The sequence below is a fragment of the Ovis aries genome, chromosome 4, assembly GCF_016772045.2.
Source record: "Ovis aries strain OAR_USU_Benz2616 breed Rambouillet chromosome 4, ARS-UI_Ramb_v3.0, whole genome shotgun sequence".
In the NCBI taxonomy this organism is placed as follows: domain Eukaryota; kingdom Metazoa; phylum Chordata; class Mammalia; order Artiodactyla; family Bovidae; genus Ovis; species Ovis aries.
In genome coordinates this window covers 81,834,642-81,859,798 of record NC_056057.1, presented here as the reverse complement: position 1 = coordinate 81,859,798, position 25,157 = coordinate 81,834,642, and the positions used below count along the sequence as shown (strand labels likewise).

The 25,157-nt window shown below is 40.1% G+C and overlaps 1 protein-coding gene across 2 annotated transcripts in view; it reads left to right on the top strand.

Moving 5' to 3' along the window:
* Nucleotides 1-25,157, top strand: part of SUGCT (succinyl-CoA:glutarate-CoA transferase) — a 762,875-nt gene that overhangs the window by 720,755 nt on the left and 16,963 nt on the right. The gene's annotated exons all lie outside the window — the stretch shown is intronic.

The following is a 25,157-nucleotide window of genomic DNA, read 5'->3' as shown; positions in this document are numbered from 1 at the left end:
TTGCTTTAAAACAATATTCTCTAAGGAAAGAACTTTGCCTGTAGCTATGAAGCAGATTGATGTTCTAAAGCCCAAGGAGTCTTTAATGACAAACATAATTGCCAATACAAAACTGAAAACTGTGTGTGTATGTTTAGAGGTAAGGACTAAGGAAAAAGAAAGAAGAAAAACTTCAGGTAGGGAGAAGCACTTGTGTGAATGAAGTAATTTTACTATTTTTTTTAAATCTTTAAATTACGACTATGGGAGAGGATGGAATAAGCAACACAGAGAACATACATGATGGAATATGGCATGCATCAGTTGGGTAATGATGCTAGCCACTATAACAAACAACTCCTCATCTGGAATTATTTCTTGTTTGCCCCTCTTATAGTCCAGTGTAATCATGAGGGAAAAGGACATCATCACATGCAGTCTTTCAGGAATCCAGGCTCTTCCTACCTTGTAATGCCTCCATCTTCAATAGGTAGTCTCCAGGTAACTGCAAAATGAGCAGAGGGGAGAAAGGGTGGTAGCCAAGTCTGGAAATGGGCATACAAAAGCCTCAGCTGTGTCCCATTGAATAGAATTCAGACTCAAGGCCCAAAGCTAAATGCAAAAGAAACTGAGGAATGTAGTCTTCTTTTATGTCCAGGAGGAAAATACATTATTTTGGTGAACATATGGCATTTTCTCTAACTTGTGAACATATCTGTGTGTGTGTGCACATGCTCATGCATGTGTGTGCATGTTCAGTCGTGTCTGACTCTTTGCGACCCCGTGGATTGTAGCCCACCAGGCTCCTCTGTCCATGGAATTCTCCAGGCAAGAATGCTGGAGTGGGTTGCCATTTCCTTCTTAATCAAGCTAAAATGGACAGTGATAAGAGTCATGGACTGACTGTTTTGTTTTTAGCATTGCTTAGAAGAGTTTAAATCTATATACTTATTATTTATATCTCTCTACACCTGGAGTGAAAATAAGTTTCTTCTGAAACTTTTAATGTTTCAAATTTGAGGAAACCTAATTTGAAGTGAATAACATAAGCTGAAGATTCCTTCTTTTCTTTCTTGCCTCCCCCCATCTTTAGTTTCACTTCCCTCCTTTCCTCCCTCCATCTTTGTTTCTTTCATGTTACATATATTCACCATGCCAATTACATCCCATGAATAAAGGAAAATGGCATGTGAAATTTAATGTTCACTTTGAAGGAGATATCTCCTCTCAGCTCTGACTATCAGAGTTGGCTTGGCTCATTGAGTAAGCTAGGATGGCACCCCAGACAGTCCTTCAGTCCTATCAGATAGTCCTTTGTAGCTATCTGATGGTCAGAACAGACACTCTTCCAGTCTGAAGGAGCTGTCTCCTTGGATTAGGACTACAGGGGTACTTACGTTGCCAGTTAGAACTTACAGCAAACTCCCACGGCAGAGAAACCAGCCTTTCAATTTTAGCATTGCTGTAGAGATATTTGTTGAGTGTGGTAGGAAAAATAAACTACTCACAAGTTCCAATATTTTGTATATGTATTTTCTTCTTTTCCATAAAAGTTCATTTATTAAGTGCTCTGAACCACATAATTAAAAAGGAGATTTGTGCTCAAAATGTAAAACCATAGTAAGTAATCCAAATGCTGTGTATTTGTAAATCCTCAGATTGCTCAACTAACTGTCTTTAAGTTTTAAATGGTAGTTGCTAAAGCATACCACCAAAGATTACTTTTAGCAACAATAGCAGCTGGCTTTGAAATTAATTTGAAAATGAATATAATTTATAACAGGTCCACGGACACAAGGTGAAGTCATTCCTGGCATCCTTCAACTGATACACTTTCTTAAAGTTTAGGGCAAAGCACTTAGTAGTCAGGAAAATTACACATAAGATTGTATTTTATGATTTTTTTTCCTTAGGAGTGTATGAACAAGCATTACAAACACGCTCTACACCTGTAAGACCTACTATTACGGGTAGGTAACTAGGGAATATCCACTACACTAGGAAGAAATCTGCACAATGAATCAGGCAGAGAACAGCTGGCAGAGAAATCAGACAGAGAATCAGAGTAATCTATGGAAGGTATTTGAGTTTGCTATAAACATTTTGCAAGCCTTGGGTGAAGAAGTTAGACCTTTGGGCCTCACAACCAAAGTCTGGGCCTGCTGTGGGCTGGAGAAACGGTTTTTCACACAGCTCGAGAAAGAATTATCCTTTGAACAGTATGTGGGGAATGCAGTTGGTTCAACTTGGGTTGTTTTTGAATCACTCACAAGGCGTCCATCTTCAGAAGAATCATCCCCAGGTTTCTAGAGAGTTTGCCTCTTGGGTGCCCTGACTTTGCATTGCTGGCAACAAGTGTCTCACCAGACAAGGGAAGGGTATTTCTTTTAAGTATTAAGTACGTGCTGAGCAGGAAGAAGTCTTTGCCTATCCCTTAAGGCACATCTCAGTGGTGAGGAACTGAGAATATGGCCAAGAAAAGAAATATGTTTTAGGTTTGGGAAAGTGGGATGGAAGTTTACTTTCCTTCACACCCCAACCCAATCCACTAGACTGTCCTATCTTAGTTTTCTTAGTTTTCTTTTGGACACATCTTTGTGTCATACATAATTATAAAACACAGCAAGCGGCCTAAAGGAACTCCCGCTTCATACAAACAAAGGAAGATGCTCCATGAGCTTGAGCCACAGTAAACAGGAGCATTGGGGAGGGAAGGAAAAGCATAGGAAAGGAAAACACAAAGACAGATCCTGGAGCAAAGTCAGAGTGCAAGGTCAGATGCAACCCACAAGAGCCAATGTAAGAGGACCAAAGGTGATAAGGTGCGTAGGAAGAAAGTGCTTCTCAGCTCTGAGACATTCTGCCATGGGAAGATCCCACTGGAGACAGGCACCTGTTGTTTTAAGATTGCAGCCTCAAGAAAGCAAACCAATATTGTCAAGCAATTATCCTTCAATTAAAATAGATAAATTTAAAAAATTAAAACAGTAAGATTGGAACCTCAGGAAACAGGTAGAAGTCTTAAGTGGCTTGGGGAAGAGGGAGGGAGCAAAGAGGCTGAGACAATCGGAAGCAAGGGGCCCATGGAGCTGCCCACATTTAGAGGCCAAAGTGCTGATTCTCTGCTCACCAGCTTCAACCTGATTCTGATTGGTGGCCCCCAGCTTCTTGTCTAGTCAACTATAATGTGAAAAACTCACTTCAATAAGTTTGGAAAGAGGGAGCTTGGGCCTGATACTGACCCAAGGGTCATTCTTCCACCAGGGTGTTTCCAAGCCTGAAACTTCAGGCCTGACCCTTCCTCCTCACTGTGCCCAGTAGACGAACTGCAAGGCCCTTGACCACCCTCAAGGGAGTCTTTACCATCGAACTCTCTTTGGGTTCTAAGCTGAGATCACCAAAGGGAAAAAGCCACAAGAGCTTCAACTTCGCAAGAACAACAGCAACAGAACTCCCTGGCACCATCAATACCATCCAGTCACAGAGGGGCCTACTGTCTGTTGGTGTGGCTTTGATCCCCCCAACATGGAGGCTGCCATTTCAACATACGCTGACAGCAAGGTCTTGGAAACCTGTCCTGTGCTCCAGCTTAAACTCCATGATGACAGGGGTCAAATGGCCACTTGGAAATTCATGCTTGGATCCTTATGCGGAATGTGCCCTCTGTCTCATCTGCGCATCTCTTTGGAGCTGAAATCCAAACATTGCCTGTTTCTGTTAGAACTCTGAAATCAAAAATAAAACAGATAATTGGAATATGAGAAAACAGGAAAATAGCAGTAACCAGAAAGGATAGCATCTATGTTCAGGTTTACTTTGCTGGTAAAAGTGAGTGTGTTCATCAATTCATGAATAAAATGAAGCTGCCCGAGACCTAGAAACTGCTTGGGGTGAAGACTCCTTCATCCACTGTATGTCTCGTTGTTGGGGCTCAAGCAGTAGAGTGGGATGAGGATTATGGACCACGTGGTCTTTAAGGTTCCTTGCTGGCTTGAGTGCCTGTGAAGCTAGCATTTAATATGTTTTCAACATTGAGTGAGATCCCCTTCCCCTGAAATAACTGCACAGTTGAGGAGAGACGAAAAGGATGAAGAGATGGACAGAGGTGCTAGGAGCTGGTGCATACATCAGGATTTCCAAAGTTCCCTCACGTTGCTCTCTGCAGTTTGTTTCTTCCTCTTCTTGCTCTTATTTCCTGTGTCTGACTCAGTAGATTTAATGCGTATTTAATGTGTGTGACTTAGTAGACTACTACTCAGATTTAGTAGTCTTGGGACTTTCCTGTGGTCCAGTGGTTAAGATTCTGTGCTTCCATTGCAACAGGCATGGGCTTGACTCCTAGTCTGTAAAGTAAGATCTCTCATGCTGCAGTACACAAACAAAAAAGACATTTCAAGAACACAATACTGAGTGAAAAAATCCAGGGACCAAAGAATATAGTGCAAAAATCAACTACTTATGTTCATTTCAAAACCTACACCAAACTGTACTGTACCTTGTCATGAAGATATATTTAGGTAATAAAAGCTAGAAAACACATGAGAAGGATACACATCAGTATCATTATAAGGTTAACGACCAGGTCACCTTCCACCAGCATCACTGTACCTAACCTTCATTGATGAGAACTTTTCATCTGCCAGACTCGTTGGCTCACTGAAGCCTCTGGAAAGGAAAGGAAGGGGTTGGGCTGGAGGGGACCCTGAATTTTGCTGTATTTGAAATGAATATAGCAATGGGCTTCCCAGATGGCACAGTGGTAAAGAATCCACCTGCCAATGCAGGAGACTCGAGAGATAAGAGTTCGATCCCTAGGTTGGGAAGATCCCCTGAGGAGGAAATGGCAGCTCACTCCAGTATTCTTGCCTGGAGAATCCCATGGACAGAGGACCCTGGGGGGCTACAGTCCATGGGGTTGCAGAGTTGGACACAGCTGAGCAGACACACACACACAAATAGCAAAGTGGCGCAACAGTGACAAATTACAAACAGGGGTGTAGTGTCAGTCATTGTACTTTTTGGTATTCAGTGTGTTTGAAATGCTTCATAATTTTTTTTGTTTTTGGTTGAAATAAGAAAACAAAAGCAATAACCAAAATAGACATGCAGACCTTTAGTTATAAAGAGTCCCTTCTGCTGATTTCCACTGATGAAGTGTGTTCTCCCCAGACCTTTAATGGTGCCCCTGGGTGGCTCAGTCCTCTTCCCTTTTCTCTATTTCCAATCCCCAGACAACCTTGTCTGATCCTGCCTGTCAGACCACCAACCAGCTGAGGCCTCCACAGTCTCTATTCCAGACTCAGGCTATTCCCCACCGTCCAGGGCCTGCCTTAGCTCCCCACAGAGATCCCCAAAGGGTACGTCAAACCCAACCTGCTTGAAATAGGACATCAATCCCCCAAACTATGTCTCCCCATCACAGTAAATAGCATCACCTTTAGAGTGAAAACAGCTATTTAATTTTGTCTTCTTTCTGTCACTCTCAAAACCAACTCATTAGCAAGTCTTACTGGCTCTCATTTTGAAATCCACATTCAACCCAGAGCACGTGGGGCCTCCTGCTTCCACCCTGCTCCAGCACGGCCATCTCTGACCTTCACCTCTGACAGCCACCACCTCCCGGTTCTAGGCCACACCATCTTGTCTTCAGACGGCTTCTTTGAAACCTTCCCAGGGTTCCCTTGTGATCAGAACTAAGTGGAGTCCTTTCTGTGTCTGCAGAGTGCACATCCCTGGGCCGCCAGGGCCTCCAATGCCCATCTTTTCCCTTTCCCTCCCCCACAGTCACCATGACCTTCTGAGGCCTTCTAGCTGTTTCTCTCTCTCTCTCCCTTTTTTTGGATTTTTTTTTTAACTTTCAATTTTGTATTGGGGTATAGCCAATTAACAATTTTGTAATAGTTTCAAGTGAACAACGAAGGGACTCGGCTATACATATACACGTATCCATTCTCCCTTAAACTCTTCTCCCATCTAGGCTTACCACATAACATTGAGCAGAGTTCCATGTGTTATACAGTAAGTCCTTGTTGGTTATCCATTTCGAATATAGTAGAGTGTACATGACCATCCCAAACTCCTTAACTATCCTGTCCTCCCAGCAACCATAACTTCATTTTATGTCTGAGTTTCTGTTTTTTAAGTAAGTTCATTTGTATAATTTCTTTATAGATTCCACATAAAAAGATGTCATATGGTATTTCTCATTCTCTGTCTGTTTACTTCATTCAGTATGACAGTCTCTAGATCCATCTATGTTGCTGCAAATGGCATTATTTCATTATTTTTACTGGCTGAGTAGTATTCCAGTGTATATATGTACCACATTTTATTTATCCATTCCTTGGACTTTCCAGGTGACACTATTGGTAAAGAATCCACCTGCCAAGGCAGGAGATGCAAGAGACAGATTCAATCCCTGGGTAGAGAAGATCCCCTAGAGGAGGGAATGGTAGTCTTCTTGCTGTTTCTCAAACAGGCCCATGCATGTCCAAGGGGCTGGGCCTGTAGCTTGCTCATCCCTCTGCCTGGATACCTCTTTACCTGGAGTTTTAAAAAATCTAATTTTTTCCCTTTCTTTCTTTCTTGACTGTATCACATGGCATGTGGGATCTTAGTTCCTCAACCAGGGATTGAACCCTTGTCCCCAGAATTGGAACCATGGAGTCTTAACCACTGGGCTGTCAGAGAAGTCCCTTTACCTAGATATTTTTATGACTCTCTCTCCTTCTTTTTATCTCTCTCTCACTCTCCATTCAGGTCTCTGCTCAAATCTTATCTATTCAGAGAAACTTACCAAACCACCCATCCAACGTAACAGATTGTGGCTTTCTTTCCCCTTGCCTGGAGTAATTTTTCTAGAGCACCGTCTGGCCCATAGTTCGACCCACAGTTCTTCAAATATTGAGCTAATACTGCTTCTCAAGCACCAGCTGGTGGCAGGCGTCCACGCATTCATTAACTCACTCACCAGCTACCATAGCTCTATGTAAGCAAGTCCTATCCGAGCAGAACAGAGGACCGACACTCAGAGGATGTCCACGGGCTCTCATGGTGCCGATTCCATGATCAGAATTCAAACCCTTTCCTTTTCACTCTAATCTTTCCCCATATCACACTGCCTCTCTCAAAAGAGGAAAGTGAGAAGAAGCAACATGTCTGCTGTCTGCTGCCAGGGCTTGCACTGGTCACATTTACAAAGTTATTTTGATCTTCATGAGTATTCTGAGAAATAAACATTATCTCCATTTTAGAGATGAGAAAACTGAACCTCCTGAGAGGTTCAATATTTAGTTTTGAGTGACCATTCTCCTCCGTGACAGAACATACCCAGGGCCTGCCTCATCCACAGCCTGTGCTTTCTTAATGACATCCATCCTACTTGCTGAAAAGTTCCATTTGAATTCCCATAAAAGGCCCTCCCCGCATCCTGTCAACATCTCAGGCTGGCCAGTCGATGGTTGCTGTCTTGTGAAAGCGTCCAGCTCTCTCCTCTCCCCTTTCCTCTCCCCCTCCCCCTGCCACTGAGATCTCTCCCCAGAACTTTCACCTTCTACTCATTGCTTACGCCTGCTGTGGCCTCAAAGGAGCAATAGTTTCCGTGGGCCACCCAGGAGTTTGACATGAGAACACAGGTTAGGTCGAGGGGAGCAAGGAGGAGAACAGCCAGTGCTGGAAGACAGACGGTGCCCAGCTTGCAAATGGGTTTATTTGCTAGAACTTCTTTGGAGGGGTGTCATGTGAAACTCGAAACACATTTCCCCATGGAAACAATGTTATCAATGATGGATAGGGTCTTGGGGTCATCCATGAACTCTGTGTAATGTAAATGTCCAATCAAGATACTACCAGATCCTCCCAGAATTATTGAAGCTCGTTAGCCTGTTAGCATCCATCACATCAGTTCTGTGGGGAAATAGGCTTTTGAGTTCCAAATGGGGACCAAGCACACTTCTCTGCACATCATTCAGCTCGTGCTCCTGTCTCTGGGTGAGATTCTCCTTACCGCTGTCCCCCAGCCCAGCTGGAATTCAACAATGGCTGCTTGTCTGTTGGCTTTGTGGGGTGGAAGGTCTGGGCATTTGAAGTGGCCAGGGGGGAAGTAAAGGGCTCTGAGAGCAAAGAAAGCTTCCCAGAGCAGGCTCCTCTGGTGGGTTGGTAGGCTGTGCTTAGCACCTGTGTAGAGTAGTAGCTCCGATTTCAGGGCCAGGGCATGTTGAGTGCTCTTCTGTGAGGTGGTACAGTGACCTGAGACAGAATGTGAACAGTGAGTAGGGAGGTGCCCACCACATGGGCAGCACGTCCTGATGTGAGGCTGTTCCCTGTGCATGCCCTAACATCTCTGGAGAATTCTGATGAGATGAGTGGTGATGCAGAATCATAAAAAGTACTCAGAACAGTAATCCTAAGGTCCTGGTCATTGCTCTGCTTCCTTAATTGAGGACTCTAGGCAACACATAGCCTCTCAGACCCTTATTTTCCTTTTATGTTAAGTGGGAAAAGTAATCATCCTTTTAACTCTACAGGGTCATTGTGAGCATCTTTTGTTTTGATATGTATGTGAAAACATACATATCCCATTCAATGTCTATCCCATTCAATACTAAATTCTTAGTGTCACATCTGGTATGACACAACAGGTCACATGGTCTCCAATACAGTAAGTCCTCTACTTACAAACAAGTTCCATTCCAAGAGCACATTCGTAAGTCCGACTTGTTTGTAAGTCCAACCAAGTTAGCCTAGGTACCCAACTAACAAACACAACAGGCTATACAGTGTGCTTAGTTGCTCAGTGGTGTCTGACTCTTTGAGGCCCCATGAACTGTAGCCTGGCAGGCTCCTTTGTCCGTGGAATTTTTCTAGGCAAGAATACTGGCATGGATACCCATTTCCTCCTCCAGGGGATCCTTCTGATCCAGGGATCAATCCCATGTCTCTTACGTCTACTGCATTGGCAGGTAGGTTATTTACCACGAACACCACGTGGGAAGTGCCTGCTATATAGGTTTGAATAATACATTTAAAAAAACAAACACAAAAAGTAAAGAAAACATTTTTAATATTACAGTACAGTACCTTGAAGTGTAAAGTTGTGCGAGTTACATCACCATTGCTCTTACACTTGTTTCTGGACATCGTGGGCTTGAAATAAAGAGTCTGTTCTGCAGTACTGAAATGTATGCTCTGCGTGCCATGCAGCAAAGTGCACAAAGGCACAGCCACTTGTCGAGGATGCATGCATGTGAACTAGCATGTGATTCGACATGTGAGCACACGTTTGCATCTTTGAAAGTTTGCAACTTGAAGGTTTATATGTAGGGGACTTACTGTACTCTGATATTCTTTGGTGTTCTGTCACGAAACATCTAAGGGAGGGACATTTGCAAACTTGCATCCATTCACTATCTTTTTTAGCACTCCTAGTAATAGAGAATTATCTAATGAGGAAGGTTCTGGCCGTGACACACATTTTGTTTCAGGCCATCTCCATTTCCAGCCGCTCCTGCCCCCGTCCTCCATATCTGTTTGCAGCTGCTTCAGATCATGCAACACTGTGCTCTGTTGGCTGCATGGTCTCCTTTTATCAGAATCTAGGTTTCCAGCAGTGCATTTTTCCTCTTTTTTCCTGCTAGAGGAGAATCTAACACATAGTCCTTTTTGTTTTTAATTCTCCAAATAATCATCAAATAGATCATATTTTAGTTGCAGATTCTTGGAGGAAGAACAAATCTCTATCCAAACTCCAAAAGTAGGAATGTTAAATTGAAATAGTTTGTATTTCAAGACTCTGGACATAGCAACACACACAACTCAAGGAAGTTTCCTATTTGGAAAGCATTTTTCTCCTACCTGTGGAATTATTTCTCTCCTAGTTTGTGACACAAAGTTCTGTGTGGAAAGTGAACATTGACCTGATTTGACTTCTTTTAAAAATGACTATTAGTCAAGGCTATGGTTTTTCCAGTGGTCATGTATGGATGTGAGAGTTGGACTGTGAAGAAGGCTGAACACCAAAGAGTTGATGCTTTTGAACTGTGGTGTTGGAGAAGACTCTTGAGAGTCCCTTGGACTGCAAGGAGATCCAACCAGTCCATTCTGAAGGAGATCAGCCCTGGGATTTCTTTGGAAGGAATGATGCTGAAGCTGAAACTCCAGTACTTTGGCCACCTCATGCGAAGAGTTGACTCATTGGAAAAGACTCTGATGCTGGGGAGGGATTGGGGGCAGGAGGAGAAGGGGATGACAGAGGATGAGATGGCTGGATGGCATTACTGACTTGATGGACGTGAGTCTGAGTGAACTCCAGGAGTTGGTGATGGACAGGGAGGCCTGGCGTGCTGCGATTCATGGGGTCACAAAGAGTCGGACACGACTGAGCAACTGAACTGAACTGAACTGAACTGAACTGAATTCTCTGTAGAAGTCAACCTAGTTAGAGCTTTGCCCTTTCAACACATGTTCATAAACTTATTAGTTACTTAGCCACATTCTGTTTTAAAGTCCCACACTGCATTATGATCTTTAGAAACTGAAGTTGTGGACACAAACCATTTTCACATTGGAGAGATGTTAAAGATAATGGTGTCCTGCAATGTTTCACCAAAACCTGCCTTTCAGGAGCTTGGCACAGGCTTCATCATTACTGTACAGTCACCTACTTTGAGATCAGCTGCTACAAGTTTTCCTCTACTTGTTTCTAGACTGAATGAGTCAATAAGAGGGTTGATTCTAAAACATCCCAGCTGGACACTGGTGAAGGTAGAATTTAAAATACTGAGTTCTCTGCCAAAGCCAATTCAGATAGTTTTCTCCAAGAGGTGAGTTTGTGGAGAACTGTGGCAAATATTGAACTCCTTAGAATTCAGTTAAGCAGGACCTCACCTTTATTAATGTTTGAAAATCAGTAGAAATTGTTAGAAATTGTTCTAGAAATTTTTGGAACATGAAATGCCCACTGTGAAGTGCCAAGACTCTGAGTGCATCGTTTGTTCCCCAGGGTTGATGAGTTGTCTTTTGGGCTGTAAAACCTCCCTATTCATCTTAAATTAAGCTTCACTTGTCGCTCAGCTGGTAAGGAATCTGCCTGCAACACGGGAGACTTGGGTTCTATTCCTGGGTTGGGAAGATTGCCTGGAGAAGGGAAAGGCGACCAGTATTCTGGCCCAGAGAATTCCATGGACCCCATAGTCCATGGGGTCGCAAAGAGTCAGACATGACTGAATGACTTTCACTTTCATTCATCTTAAATTAAAAAAAAAAAATTCATCATCTGCTTTTAGCTTTCTGGGAAAGGTAAGGGATGTTGTATGAAGTCCAATAAAAAGTCTAGATTACCAGGAATGTCTTAGTGGATTAAACAGAGAAACATGGGCTGGACACTACTACATTCCAGCTGAGTTGAGGATAGTTGGATCCAAACTGTGATGATTTGGGGGCTGGAGGTGGGTGATGGTGACAGTTTTCCAAGGATGTATCTATCATTGGTACCTGTTGTCAGCATTTTTATCAGTCATGCCAGGAAAGATGTAGGAGGCCATACATTTGCATCTGTTACAAAACCAATGACATTAATTGAATTAGCCACTTAAGTATTAAAAGCATGCCGGTGGTCCACTTCATGGGGATGTTATTAGAATTAGAATACCAAAAAGTTTCAGTTAGCTAAAGCAATAGCCATATTAACGCTATGGCAGGGTTTTCTTTGACGGAAAACTCATTGCAAATAAACTGATTGATGATGTGTGTGTGGGTGAAAGTCACTCAGTCTTGCCTGACTCTTTGTGATCCCATGGACTATACAGTCCATGGAATTCTCCAGGCCAGAATACTGGTAGCCATTCCCTTCTCCAGGGGATCTTCCCAACCCATGGATTGAACCAAGGTCTCCTGCATTGCAGGCAGATGCTTTACCAGCTGAGCCATCAGGGAAGCCCAAACTGATTGATGGGGTTTCTAAAAGGTACCATATGATTTTCATCTGTAAAAATAAAGGTATAATATCTAGAATAAGGAAAAAGACAAGTCTTTTATATTCTGAGCATCTAAAACATGTATTTAATTTTGATATAAAGTATCTGATTAGTGGTGATGGTTTAGTTGCTAGGTCATGTCTGATTCTTGTGATCCCCATGGACTATAGCCCACCAGGCTTCTTTGTCCATGGATTTTCCCAGGCAAGAATACTGGAGAGGGTTGCCATTTCCTTCTCCAGGTGATCTTCCCAACCCAGAGCTGGAACCAAAGTCTTCTGCATTGCAGTCAGATTCTTTACCGACTGAGCCACCAGGAGATGCAGCCAAATTGGAATTCAGGTTGGAATCCAGCAGTGAAGAGCCAGGATGATGAAAGATTTAAAGCCCTAGAATAATTTTAAAGGACAGGAATGTTTCTTTTAATTTAAAGAAGAAAGAATGAAATAATAATTATTTACTATAGAAATGATCTCTGTTCGTCTCCAAGGCAAACCATTCAATATCACGGTAATCCAAGTCTATGCCCCAACCAGTAATGCTGAAGAAGCTGAAGTTGAATGGTTTTATGAAGACTTACAAGACCTTTTAGAACTAACACCCAAAAGAGATGTCCTTTTCATTATAGGGGACTGGAATGCAAAAGTAGGAAGTCAAGAAACACCTGGAGTAACAAGCAAATTTGGCCTTGGAATGCGGAATGAAGCAGGGCAAAGACTAATAGAGCTTTGCCAAGAAAATGCACTGGTGATAGCAAACACCCGCTTCCAACAACACAAGAGAAAACTCTACACATGGACATGACCAGATGGTCAACACTGAAATCAGATTGATTATATTCTTTGCAACCAAGAATGGAGAAGCTCTATACAGTCAGCAAAAACTGCTTTTATTGACTATGCCAAAGCCTTTGACTCTGTGGATCACAATAAACTGTGGAAAATTCTGAGAGAGATGGGATTACCAGACCACCTGACCTGCCTCTTGAGAAATCTGCATGCAGGTCAGGAAGTAACAGTTAGAACTGCACATGGAACAACAGACTGGTTCCGAATAGGAAAAGGAGTGTGTCAAGGCTGTATATTGTCACCCTGCTTATTTAACTTCTATGCAGAGTACATCATGAGAAACGCTGGACTGGAAGAAACACAAGCTGGAATCAAGATTGCCAGGAGAAATATCAATAACCTCAGCTATGCAGATGACACCACCCTCATGGCAGAAAGCGAAGAGGAACTAAAAAGCCTCTTGATGAAAGTGAAAGTGGAGAGTGAAAAAGTTGGCTTAAAGCTCAACATTCAGAAAACAAAGATCATGGCATCTGGTCCCATCACTTCATGGCAAATAGATGGAGAAACAGTGGAAACAGTGTCAGACTTTATTTTTGGGAACTCCAAAATCACTGTAGATGGTGACTGCAGCCAGGAAATTAAAAGACATTTACTCCTTTTAAGAAAAGTTACGACCAACCTAGAGAGCATATTCAAAAGCAGAGACATTACTTTGCCAACTAAGGTCCATCTAGTCAAGGCTATGGTTTTTCCAGTGGTCATGTATGGATGTGAGAGCTGGACTGTGAAGAAGGCTGAGCGCTGAAGAATTGATGCTTTTGAACTGTGATGTTGGAGAAGACTCTTGAGAGTCCCTTGGACTGCAAGGAGATCCAACCAGTCCATTCTGAAGGAGATCAGCCCTGGGATTTCTTTGCAAGGAATGATGCTAAAGCTGAAACTCCAGTACTTTGGCCACCTCATGCGAAGAGTTGACTCATTGGAAAAGACTCTGATGCTGGGAGGGATTGGGGGCAGGAGGAGAAGGGGATGACAGAGGATGAGATGGCTGGATGGCATCACTGACTCAATGGACGTGAATCTGAGTGAACTCTGGGAGTTGGTGATGGACAGGGAGGCCTGGTGTGCTGTGATTCATGGGGTCACAAAGAGTCGGACAAGACTGAGCGACTGAACTGAACTGAACTGAACTGTAGGAAAACATATTGGAATATAAACTGAACAGCCAGAAAGATTTAAGCATATGACAGGTGTTTTGACATGGTATTGTACTAGGGTCCTTTCTAATCTTCCCCTTCTGGGAAGTCATGTATATGCTTTTGGGGGTGTAATTTTATAAAATGGTGTCTTTTTAACTTTTTTTTTAAAAAATTGGAACTTTGTAGTATTTTCTTTAATAATCTAAATTGCGACTACTTGATAATTTATTGAGAAAATGAAAATGTTTAGTGTACTGTCCAGTATGTTAGCTACCAGCCACATGTAACTACTGAGCCCTAGAAATTTGCCATTCCAATAGAGGAACTGGAGTTTAATTTAATTTCATTTTAAATTTAATTTAAATACCCACATGGAGCTGCTGGTTATGATACTGGGAAGTATTAGTTAAAATATTGTCCTTTTCTTCCATTTCTCCTTGCTAACAGCTTTAGTATTTGGTCCTTTGTCTCTTCCAGATTCACTGAGAAATTTAAAAGCAAATGTGTAATATAATTATATCTAATCTTCAGATTACTAAATGTGGAATATTATTTTGTGGATTACTTCTGTATATTTCCTAAGTTCCTCAAGTTTCTTTTTATCTTCTGCTTCAAAACACATTCCTCCATTTCTTACATGTTGAAATATTGATTGTAGAAATTAAGTTCTTGTAGTACTTTCCTTCTGACAGCATCCACATTCTCCTGCCAGAGCTCTAGAAACAGTGTTTCCAAAAAAGGACCTGCATTAATTGCCCCCAACCGGGAGTGAACAGATTTGTATGACATGGTAGGCAGTCCCCCAAGGCTTGCCAATGACTTGGCGGAAGAACATATTTGATAGTTGTATTGTATATTCTCATTTGGTTTCAAATTTTTCAAAAAGATAAACATCTTTTTGTGTTCAAATCAAAGTTTATTCTTGGTTTGATGTAAATCTTCGTTAATCTATTATTAAACCTTCTGGTCCAGAAAAATTCCTTCTCTGTGCCGCAATTTCATGATTCATCTAGTTAAGTTAGAGAAATGTTTAATATCTTTTATTGGGAAAAAAAATCATTTGTATCTTCCATTTCCTTCAGATGAGATGTTATATAGAAAATGATTTGTAGTGAAAAAAATGAAAATCACTAATCAAATGTAAGTTATTGCCTTTTTTGTTTCCCTTTTATTTTTATTTTATTTATTTATTTATTTTGGTCATGTCAAATCTTAGTTGTGGCACATGGGGTCTTTTGCTGTAGTGTGCAGGCTCTTTATCAGGCTTAATTGCTCTGTGGCATGTAAGATTTTCATTTCCTAACCAGGAATCAAATCCATGCATTGCATTACAAGGAAGACTCCCTGGACCACCAAGGAAGTCTCTTTATAGCTTTTTAAAAAGTTTTTATTTTGAGATAATATTCCATTTATATGAAATTGCAAGAAATAATTTCTTCACCCAGTTTCCCTCAATAGTAACACCTTACATAACTATAGTGCAAAATCATAGACAGGAAACTAACACTGATACAATCCACTGATCTTATTCAGATTTCACTAGTTTACATGACTCGTTAGTGTGTGCGTGTATTCAATTCTATGCAGATTTATCACACATGTAGATTTGTGCTAACACAACCATGACTCAAAGAACAGCTTCATCATCAGGATCCCTCATGCCACTCCTTACAGGTATTACTACTCTCTACCCTATTCACTTCTACAATCCTTATCAACCACTAATAGTTCTCCATCTATATAAGTTTGTCTTTTCAAGAATGTTCTGTAAATGGAGGCATACAGTATGTAACTTTTGGATTTAGGCTTTTTTTTTTTTTTTTTTTACTCAGCATAAATTCCTTGAGATCCATCCAAGTTGATTTTATTGCTGAATAGTAGTCCATGATATGAATGTAACAAAGTTTAACTCTTCACCTGTTGAAGGATATTTGGGTTGTTTCCAGCTTTTGCTATTACAAATAAAGCTGTGTTGAACATTTGCGAACAGATTCCTGGGTGAACATCAATTGTAATTTTTCTGGGATAAACGTCCAGGAGTATGATAGTACAATAGCTAGATCATATGGTAAAGTGTCTATAGTTTTGAAAGAAACTGTCATACTTTTTTCCAGAGTGATAGTAACACTTTACATTTCAGCCAGCAGTGTATGAATGATTCAATTTTTTTTGTTGCATCATCACCAGGGTTTGGGGCTATCACTATTCTTTTAGTCATTTAGATGCAGTTTTAATTTACATCTCCATGAGAGCTGGTTATATGGAACATCTTTGCATGTGCTTATTAGCCACCTGTGTATTTTCTTCTGTGAAATGTCTGTTTCAGTTTTGCTCATTTTCTGATTGAATTGTTTGATATTTCTTGTTTTTGACTTTGTCAGTGTTTGATTCGCATCTATTTTCTTCAAGTCCATTGTTTGTCTCTTCATCCTCTTAACATAGTCTTTCACAGAAAAAAAAATGATGAGGTCCAATTTACTAGTTTTTCCTTTTGTGGATTTTGCTTTTGGTGTCAAGTTTAAGAACTATTCACCTAGTCCTAGCTCAAACGATTTTTTTACCAGTGTTTATTCTGTTTTGTAGTTCTACATTTATTTCTGTGATCTGTCTTAATTTTTTTTATAGAGTGTGGGACTTAGGTTGAGGTTCAGTTCAGTTCAGTCGCTCAGTCATGTCTGACTCTTTGCGACCTCATGAATCGCAGCACGCCAGGCCTCCCTGTCCATCACCAACTCCTGGAGTTCACTCAAACTCATGTCCATCGAGTTGGTGATGCCATCCAGCCATCTCATCCTCTGTCGTCCCCTTCTCCTCCTGCTCCCAATCCCTCTCAGCATCAGAGTCTTTTCCAATGAGTCAACTCTTCGCATGAGGTGGCCAAAGTACTGGAGTTTCAGCTTCAGCATCATTCCTTCCAAAGAAATCCCAGGCCTGATCTCCTTCAGAATGGACTGGTTGGATCTCCTTGCGGTCCAAGGGACTCTCAAGAGTCTTCTCCAACATCACAGTTCAAAAGCATCAATTCTTTGGCACTCAGCTTTCTTCACAGTCCAACTCTCACATCCATACATGACCACTGGAAAAACCATAGCCTTGACTAGACGGACGTTAGTCGGCAAAGTAATGTCTCTGCTTTTGAATATGCTATCTAGGCTGGTCATAACTTTTCTTCCAAGGAGTAAGTGTCTTTTAATTTCATGGCTGCAGTCGCCATCTGCAGTGATTTTGGTTGAGATTAGGCTGCCTAAAATGGCCAGTTACTCTAGAATCATTTGTTGCAAAGGCTTTCTTTTTCCTATTTAATTGATTTTTCACCCTTCTCAAACATCGATTGGTCATATTTATATGGATCTATTTCTGGATTCTCTGTTTCCATTGACTTGTGTTTCTATCTGTCCACTAACACCACACCGTCTTCATTATTACAGCTATTTGTAGTACTTAAGAATAGATAGGTTCCTCTCACTTCATTCTTTTTCATAATTATTTTTAGCTAGTCTAGATATTTTACTTTTCCTTATAAAAGTTGACTGTGTTTATAAAAAAGATGTCTTTCTTGGATTTGGATAGCAGTTGCATGAAACGTATCAGTTTAAAGAGAGCTGACACATCTTTACTGTTGGTTTTAAAAAATGCACAACATGAGAGTTGCAAGTTAAGTTTTATTTGGGGCACAATGAGGACTTGCAGCCTGAGAGACAGCACCTCAGATAGTTCTGAGAAACTGCTCCAAAGAGGCAGAGGAGAAAATCAGTAAGTACGTGATTTTGATAAAGGAGTATTTGTATGCTACATATTTTTACAAATTTTTACTTTCAACTTCTGTTATTAAGTTTGAAATGAGTTTCTAATAGTCAATCACTTTTCATCCTTTCTGCCAATCTCTGTCTTTTAATTGGTGAGTTCAGATCATCTACATTTCAGTAATTGGGAAGTGATATAGCTTAAGAATTTTTCCTCTGTTTTTGCTGTTTGTTCTCTCTTGCCTTTCTGTGAGTTATTGAAACATTTTCAGAATTCCACTTTCATTGATTTAGAGTGTATATTTTTGTTTAGAATTTTTAAACTGGTTGCTTCGGTTATTATGTTACGTGTGTGTGTGTGTGTGTGTGTGTGTGTGTGTGTGTGTGTATACACACATGCATAACTTATGACAGTCTACTGGTATTGACATTTTTCCAGTTCAAGTGAAATATAGAGACCTTAACTCCACTTAGGTTTTTTTTACTGATCCATGCATATAATTTTCCTAAATATTTTCCTTATATACCTTGAGCACCACATCAGATGCTTAGGTGTTATAATTTTGCTTCAATCATCAAATACAATTTTTAGAACTCATGACAAGAATGATAGTCAATTACAGATCTTCCTCGACTTATGACAGGGTTACTTCTCAATAAACTCATCATAAATTGAAAATATCATAACTCAAAAATATGTTTAATACACTTAACCTACCTTAACACACCCAGAACACTTCAATTAGCCTACAGTTGGGCAGAGTCATTTATCATAACACTTACTTTATACTGAAGGTTGAATATTTCATGTAATTTATGAAATACTGTACTAAAAGTGAAAAAGAATGGTTGTATGGGTACAGAATGATTGTATGTATCTTGATTGCCCACCTTCATGACTGTGTGCTTGACTGGGAGCTGTGACTTGCTGCCACTACCCAGCGTCACAAATGAGTGTTGTATCATGTATTTCTAGCCATGAAGAAGATCAAAATTCACAGTACAGTTTAACTGAATATGTTTCACTTTAACACCATTGTAAAGTTGAAAAATCATAAGTTACTCCATAATAAGTTGGTGACAGTCTGTGTATTTATCCCTATTTTTACCCGTTCTGATATTCTTCCTTTTTGAAGCTTGAAATGTTCTTTCGTTATTATTTCCTTTCTGTTAAGGGAATTTCCTTTAGCCGTTTTTAAAGAGTAGGTTTGTTATTAACATTTTTTTAAAGTTTTCCTTCATTTGAGAGTGTCTTGATTTCCCCTTCATTTCTAAAGGGTATTTTTTTTTCCAGATATAGAATCCACAGTTGATAGTTCTTTTCTGTCAGTAATTTTTAAAAGTGCCACTTTCTCCTGTCCTCCATGCTTTCTGATGATATATCCTTGTCTTTCTAATTGTTTTCCCTTTGTAGATAATTTTTTTTTTCCTGATTGCTTTCAAGATTTTTTCTTTGCCTTTTGTTTTCAGAAGTTTAATTATGATTTGTCTTGGCATGAGTTTCTATGAGTTTGTCCTATTTGGAGTTTGTTCAAATTCTTACAGCTATAAATTTGTATCTTTCACCAAATTTGGAAAGTTTTGTCCATTATTTGTTCAAATACTTCTTCAAAAAGTTCCACAATTTCCCTCTCTTCTTCTGAGATTTCAGTGATAGAAATGTTGACTCTTTTATTATTGTCCTTATTGTCTCTCTCTCTCTCTCTCTCTCTTTTTTTTTTTGTCAAATACTTTCTCTCTCTGTTGTTAGATTGATAAATTCTATTGATCTGGTTTCTAGTTCACTGACTCTGTCCTCTCGGCTCCCCTCTGGGGCTGAGCCCTTCGGTAAGTTTTTATTTTGATTATTGTATCTTCCAGTTCTACAATCTGTATTGGGTTCTCTTCAAAGATTTCTACTTTTGCTGAGTTTTGTATTTTTCATTTGTTTCAAGAGAATCCATGATGATTTATGAAGCACTTTTATGATGTCTACTTTATGATCCTTGTCTGATAATTTCAACAGCTAGTTTATCTTGTCATTAGCAACTGGTGGTTACCTTCTTTCATTCAAGTTATGGTTTTGCTGGGGTTGTCATTATAATGCAAGATTTTTGGTTGTATCCAGGACATTTTGAACATTATATCATGAGATTTTTGCATCCTATTCAATCTTCTCTTTCTTAAGCAGGCTATCCTTCTGTTGAGGTATAGCATGAAGGCCAAGTTAGTGTGTATGGTCAGTTTCCCACTGGGCTCTCTGACCCCACTCAGCTCACTTCCAGATTTCCATGACACTATCCTGGCAGAGAAATTAGATTCTCATCTGTCCCACTGGGTGGGGAATAATACGTCTGCTCACCCTTGGTCTTGGCAACATTACACAACTGGAAAATCAGAGAGCCACTGCCTGCTTCTGTGGAATTGGGGTGAAGGTGGTGGGATAGAAGATCAGTTCTCAGCCTGCCCCCAAGCATGGTGTTACCACAAGGCAGGGTGATAGAAGGGTCTCTGTCATTGCTCTTGGCCAGAATACCTCTGATATTGACAACAATATTTAGGTTTTATTAGGCCATCCTTTTCCTAGTCTTTTGGCTAGGAGGAATAGACTTTTTCTTGGCTTTTCTTTTGTCTGTGTTTGTTAGTGGTTTGGGACTGATGGCATCTGTAGTGTCCTGTCCAGAATGCATAGGAGGCTACAAGGGAAACCAGAAGAATCTCCTTGGTGTTGTTCTTCAAGTCTCAAGGTCTTGGCAGTCATCTGCTTGGTTCCACTGATCAGAATTTTTCTGTACTTTTTGTTGCCTTATGTCCAGAGATTTTAGTTGCCAGAGGAAAAACTTGGGAAGAAAGTGATCAAAAACGGAAATCTAAGGTATTGTTTTTTATGTAATGAGTTTCTAAGATTTCACTGTCCATTTTCTTAAGGGTAAAATAAACAATCTCCCTTCAGAAAGTTTTTTTGCACTAGACTTCAGACTAGATCCTAAACATGAGTTTGAATCCCTGTTGGCCATCATGAAGCAGAAGCTCAATTCTCATTGCCCTTGCACCTCAGACTCTGCAATGTTAATTACAACACAAATGAGAAGAACTAACAATTTGCAAGGGTCTTGCAAACTAACAATTATTGCTAGGTCTTGGATTAAGTGCTTGGCAAACATTTTCTCATTTAATTTTCCAAACTAACTTATGAACTAGATAATATTATCATTCTCAATGTTATGGATGAGGACACTGATGCTAAAAGAGGTTAAGTTTAAGTAATTTGCCCAAATCCAGGCAAGTAGCCAGGAAGTAGTAAGCCTTTTCCAATTTAGTGATTCAAGTATAATGCTTATTCAAATTTAGATAGCAAGCCCCACTTCCAAAGATTCTGATGTAGTAGGTATAAGGCCAGGCCCAGCAATATGCATTGTGACTTGTCAAGCTGGAAAACTGACATAGGAAGACCTTTATTCACACTTTGACAAACATCCAAGGCATGGAGGCATCTGTCTTGTCTTTGACAAAATGGCTCTGACCAACAAAGGGTGGAGTAAATAAGCATACCTCTTCTTTCTAAAGAAAACAGGGATTTGGAGATGTTTCTTTCTCCTGGATTTTGCCCAAAAGGATGTCCAGAACTTTATCAAAACATGCTTTGTGGGGTTTACTGCACATTCACTGTCATACCACTGGGCTGGGCAATCAGACTCACTTTATTCATTTATTTTAAAAAATATTTATTTATTTATTTGGCTGCATCAGATCTTAGTTGTGATGTGTGGGATCTAGTTCCCTGACCAGGAATCAAACCCAGGCCTCTTGCATTGGGAACATGGAATCTTCAGCCATTGGACCACCAGGAAAGTCTTAGGGTGGCCACTTCAGTGTTTCCTGAATGTTCTGTTTCATAGAAAACAGAATTATGGTTATCTTTAAAATATGTATTATGTATTTGCATGTTTTCAACTCTGTAACATTCTTTACATAGAGTGTCAACCACCCAATCCTTTTCTAGTGAAGAAAATGAGTCTCTTTCCTTACATAAACAGTTTTATACCTCTTCATGTAATTTTAAAGTATAAAAATGTTCAGATAAATTTTAATCCAGGAAGGACTCTTATAATTATTATTCCTTAGACTTTTTCTTTCATGGGAGTCAAGGGTCATGTATAGGAACCTTTTCATTGGAGTATTTCTTACTTTATTAAAGGATACAGAAGATAAATTATCTCTATATCATCACTCAGCAAGGACTTTCTTACTCATAATAATCTACAAATCATTATCTGGGACCGGGTCTGGTTTTATGGACCTTGTGAACTTAGAGACTTAAGAATAGTAATGTTTTAAATCTGTTTCTCATTAATTTGGGATCTATGGCCACTGAGATATTTAGATGATCATTTTGAGGTTTATCTGTGTGCTTTCTTGAAAAAAAATCCATGAATGAATTGTTGGCTTAATTATGATTACACAGGAAATGTTTTCAACTGCTCCTAAAAATAAGCACACTGACACACAGAAGAAGTAATTTTTGTGGGCAAAGAATTGATTTACTAATTATAATCCTCTTGTGTGTATTAAGGCACTTTTACTATAGATTTACAAGACATCTCTGGCCTAGTTTATTTGTAAGAACTGATATGTTTCATATTTTTCATTTACTTAAGGTGGATTGTTCAGTTCAGTTCAGTCGCTCAGTTGTGTCTGACTCTTTGCGACCCCATGAATCGCAGCACTCCAGGCCTCCCTGTCCATCACCAACTCCCGGAGTTCACTCAGACTCACATCCATCAAGTCAGTGATGCCATCCAGCCATCTCATCCTCTGTCGTCCCTTTGTCCTCCTGCCCCCAATCCCTCCCAGCATCAGAGTCTTTTCCAATGAGTCAACTCTTCGCATGAGGTGGCCAAAGTACTGGAGTTTCAGCTTTAGCATCATTCCTTCCAAAGAAATCCCAGGGCTGATCTCCTTCAGAATGGACTGGTTGGATCTCCTTGCAGTCCAAGGGACTCTCAAGAGTCTTCTCCAACACCACAGTTCAAAAGCATCAGTTCTTCGGTGCTCAGCCTTCTTCACAGTCCAACTTTCACATCCATACATGACCACAGGTAAAACCATAGCCTTGACTAGACGAACCTTAGTCGGCAAAGTAATGTCTCTGCTTTTGAATATGCTATCTAGATTGGTCATAACTTTTCTTCCAAGGAGTAAGCGTCTTTTAATTTCCTGGCTGCACTCACCATCTGCAGTGATTTTGGAGCCCCCCAAAATAAAGTCTGACACTGTTTCCACTGTTTCTCCATCGATTTCCCATGAAGTGATGGGACCAGATGCCATGATCTTTGTTTTCTGAATGTTGAGCTTTAAGCCAACTTTTTCACTCTCCACTTTCACTTTCATCAAGAGGCTTTTTTTTAGTTCCTCTTCACTTTCTCCCATAAGGATGGTGTCATCTATATATCTGAGGTTCTTGATATTTCTCCCGGCAATCTTGATTCCAGCTTGTGTTTCTTCCAGTCCAGCGTTTCTCATGATGTACTCTGCATAGAAGTTAAATAAGCAGGGTGACAATATACAGCCTTGATGTACTCCTTTTCCTATTTGGAACCAGTCTGTTGTTCCATGTCCAGTTCTAACTGTTGCTTCCTGACCTGCATACAGATTTCTCAAAAGGCAGGTCAGGTGGTCTGTATTCCCATCTCTTTCAGAATTTTCCACAGTTTATTGGGATCCACACAGTCAAAGGCTTTGGCATAGTCAATAAAGCAGAAATGGATGTTTTTCTGGAACTCTCTTGCTTTTTCCATGATCCAGCGGATATTGGTTAATTTGATCTCTGGTTCCTCTGACTTTTCGAAAACCAGCTTGAACATCAGGCAGTTCACGGTTCACGTATTGTTGAAGCCTGGCTTGGAGAATTTTGAGCATTACTTTACTAGCATGTGAGATGAGTGCAATTGTGCGATAGTTGGAGCATTCTTTGGCATTGCCTTTCTTTGGGATTGGAATGAAAACTGACCTTTTCCAGTCCTGTGGCCACTGCTGAGTTTTCCAAATTTGCTGGCATATTGAGTGCAGCACTTTCACAGCATCATCTTTCAGGATTTGAAATAGCTCAACTGGAATTCCATCACCTCCACTAGCTTTGTTTGTAGTGATGCTTTCTAAGGCCCACTTGACTTCACCTTCCAGGATGTCTGGCTCTAGATGAGTGATCACACCATTGTGATTATCTTGGTCGTGAAGATCTTTTTTGTGCAGTTCTTTTGTTACTCAGGCAAAATTAATGAAGTTCCAATGTGGTAAGAACGTCTTCTCATTCAGCATCTACTGAGGATATCCTAACATATTTCACAGACATTAGCCAACCCCACCCTTAGCGGAAGAAGAGGACCAAGTTTGTGTTCTTGGAAATTGCAAAGAGTTCCATGAGGGGAAAGAATATTACTTGTGCATTTAATTAACATATAAAATAGTATGGGACTTGTCTGGTGGTCCAGTAGTTGGACCACCAGGCAAGAATCCACCTTGCAATGCAGGGGACATAGATTCTATCCCTGGTCCAGGAAATAAAATCCCTCATGTCATAGAGCAACTAGAGAGCCTTCATGCCACAACTAGGGAGTCGATGCACTGCAATGAAAGATCCTGCATGCTGTAACTAAGACCTGACACAGCCGAATAAAGAAACAAATAGTTAAAAAGGTAAAATTACTGTCTTCACATTTACAGTGACAGTATAAAAAGCCAAAACAACATTTCAGATAGTCAGTAGTTATTCCTTTTTTCTATGTGTAGTAAATACTTTTTAAGTAGTTCAGAAGATTCTAGGAAAGCATAACCGCAGATTTCATTTGTGAGAGTCAGCATGACATTTTGTAAGTAGAAATCTAAAGAGCTAATAAGGAGAATGTGGGAAAGGGGAAACAATCAATAGGAAAGTCTTTGTACACCACAATGGAGCTGTGCTATTATTATGTGAAATTCACAACACCCACTAGCAAAGAGAAACATGGAAAACAAAATTAAATTAATGTGCAATTGTAAAAATTATAGTCTCATATAAATAAAAACCAAGACTTGTTTTCCAAATAGAAAAGTAGTCACTAAAAATCCAAAAGATGTCCTTCCAAAAAGGAATAAGAAATGATTTTTTTAACATGTGACCATGTTTTCTGAGCTATTTTACACTGTTCATAGAGTCCCACATATTATTGTCATAATGAAAAATTAACTTCTAAACAAATTAAATTAAGGTAAAATTTGGCATCATTGTACCAACATCCAGGTAGTAAAACCTTCCTTTGTGTAAATAACAAAATTACTTTTTATTGCATTATTTATTTCTGAAAATAATAGAAATCTTTTCTCTTCCATCCTATATTCATGTAACAAATATACTTTGAGCATCCCAATTTACTGGCTTCTAGACAGCTCAAGGGGCTTCCCTGGTGGCTCAGTGGTAAAGAAACTGCCTGCTGATGAGGGAGATATAGGTTCAGT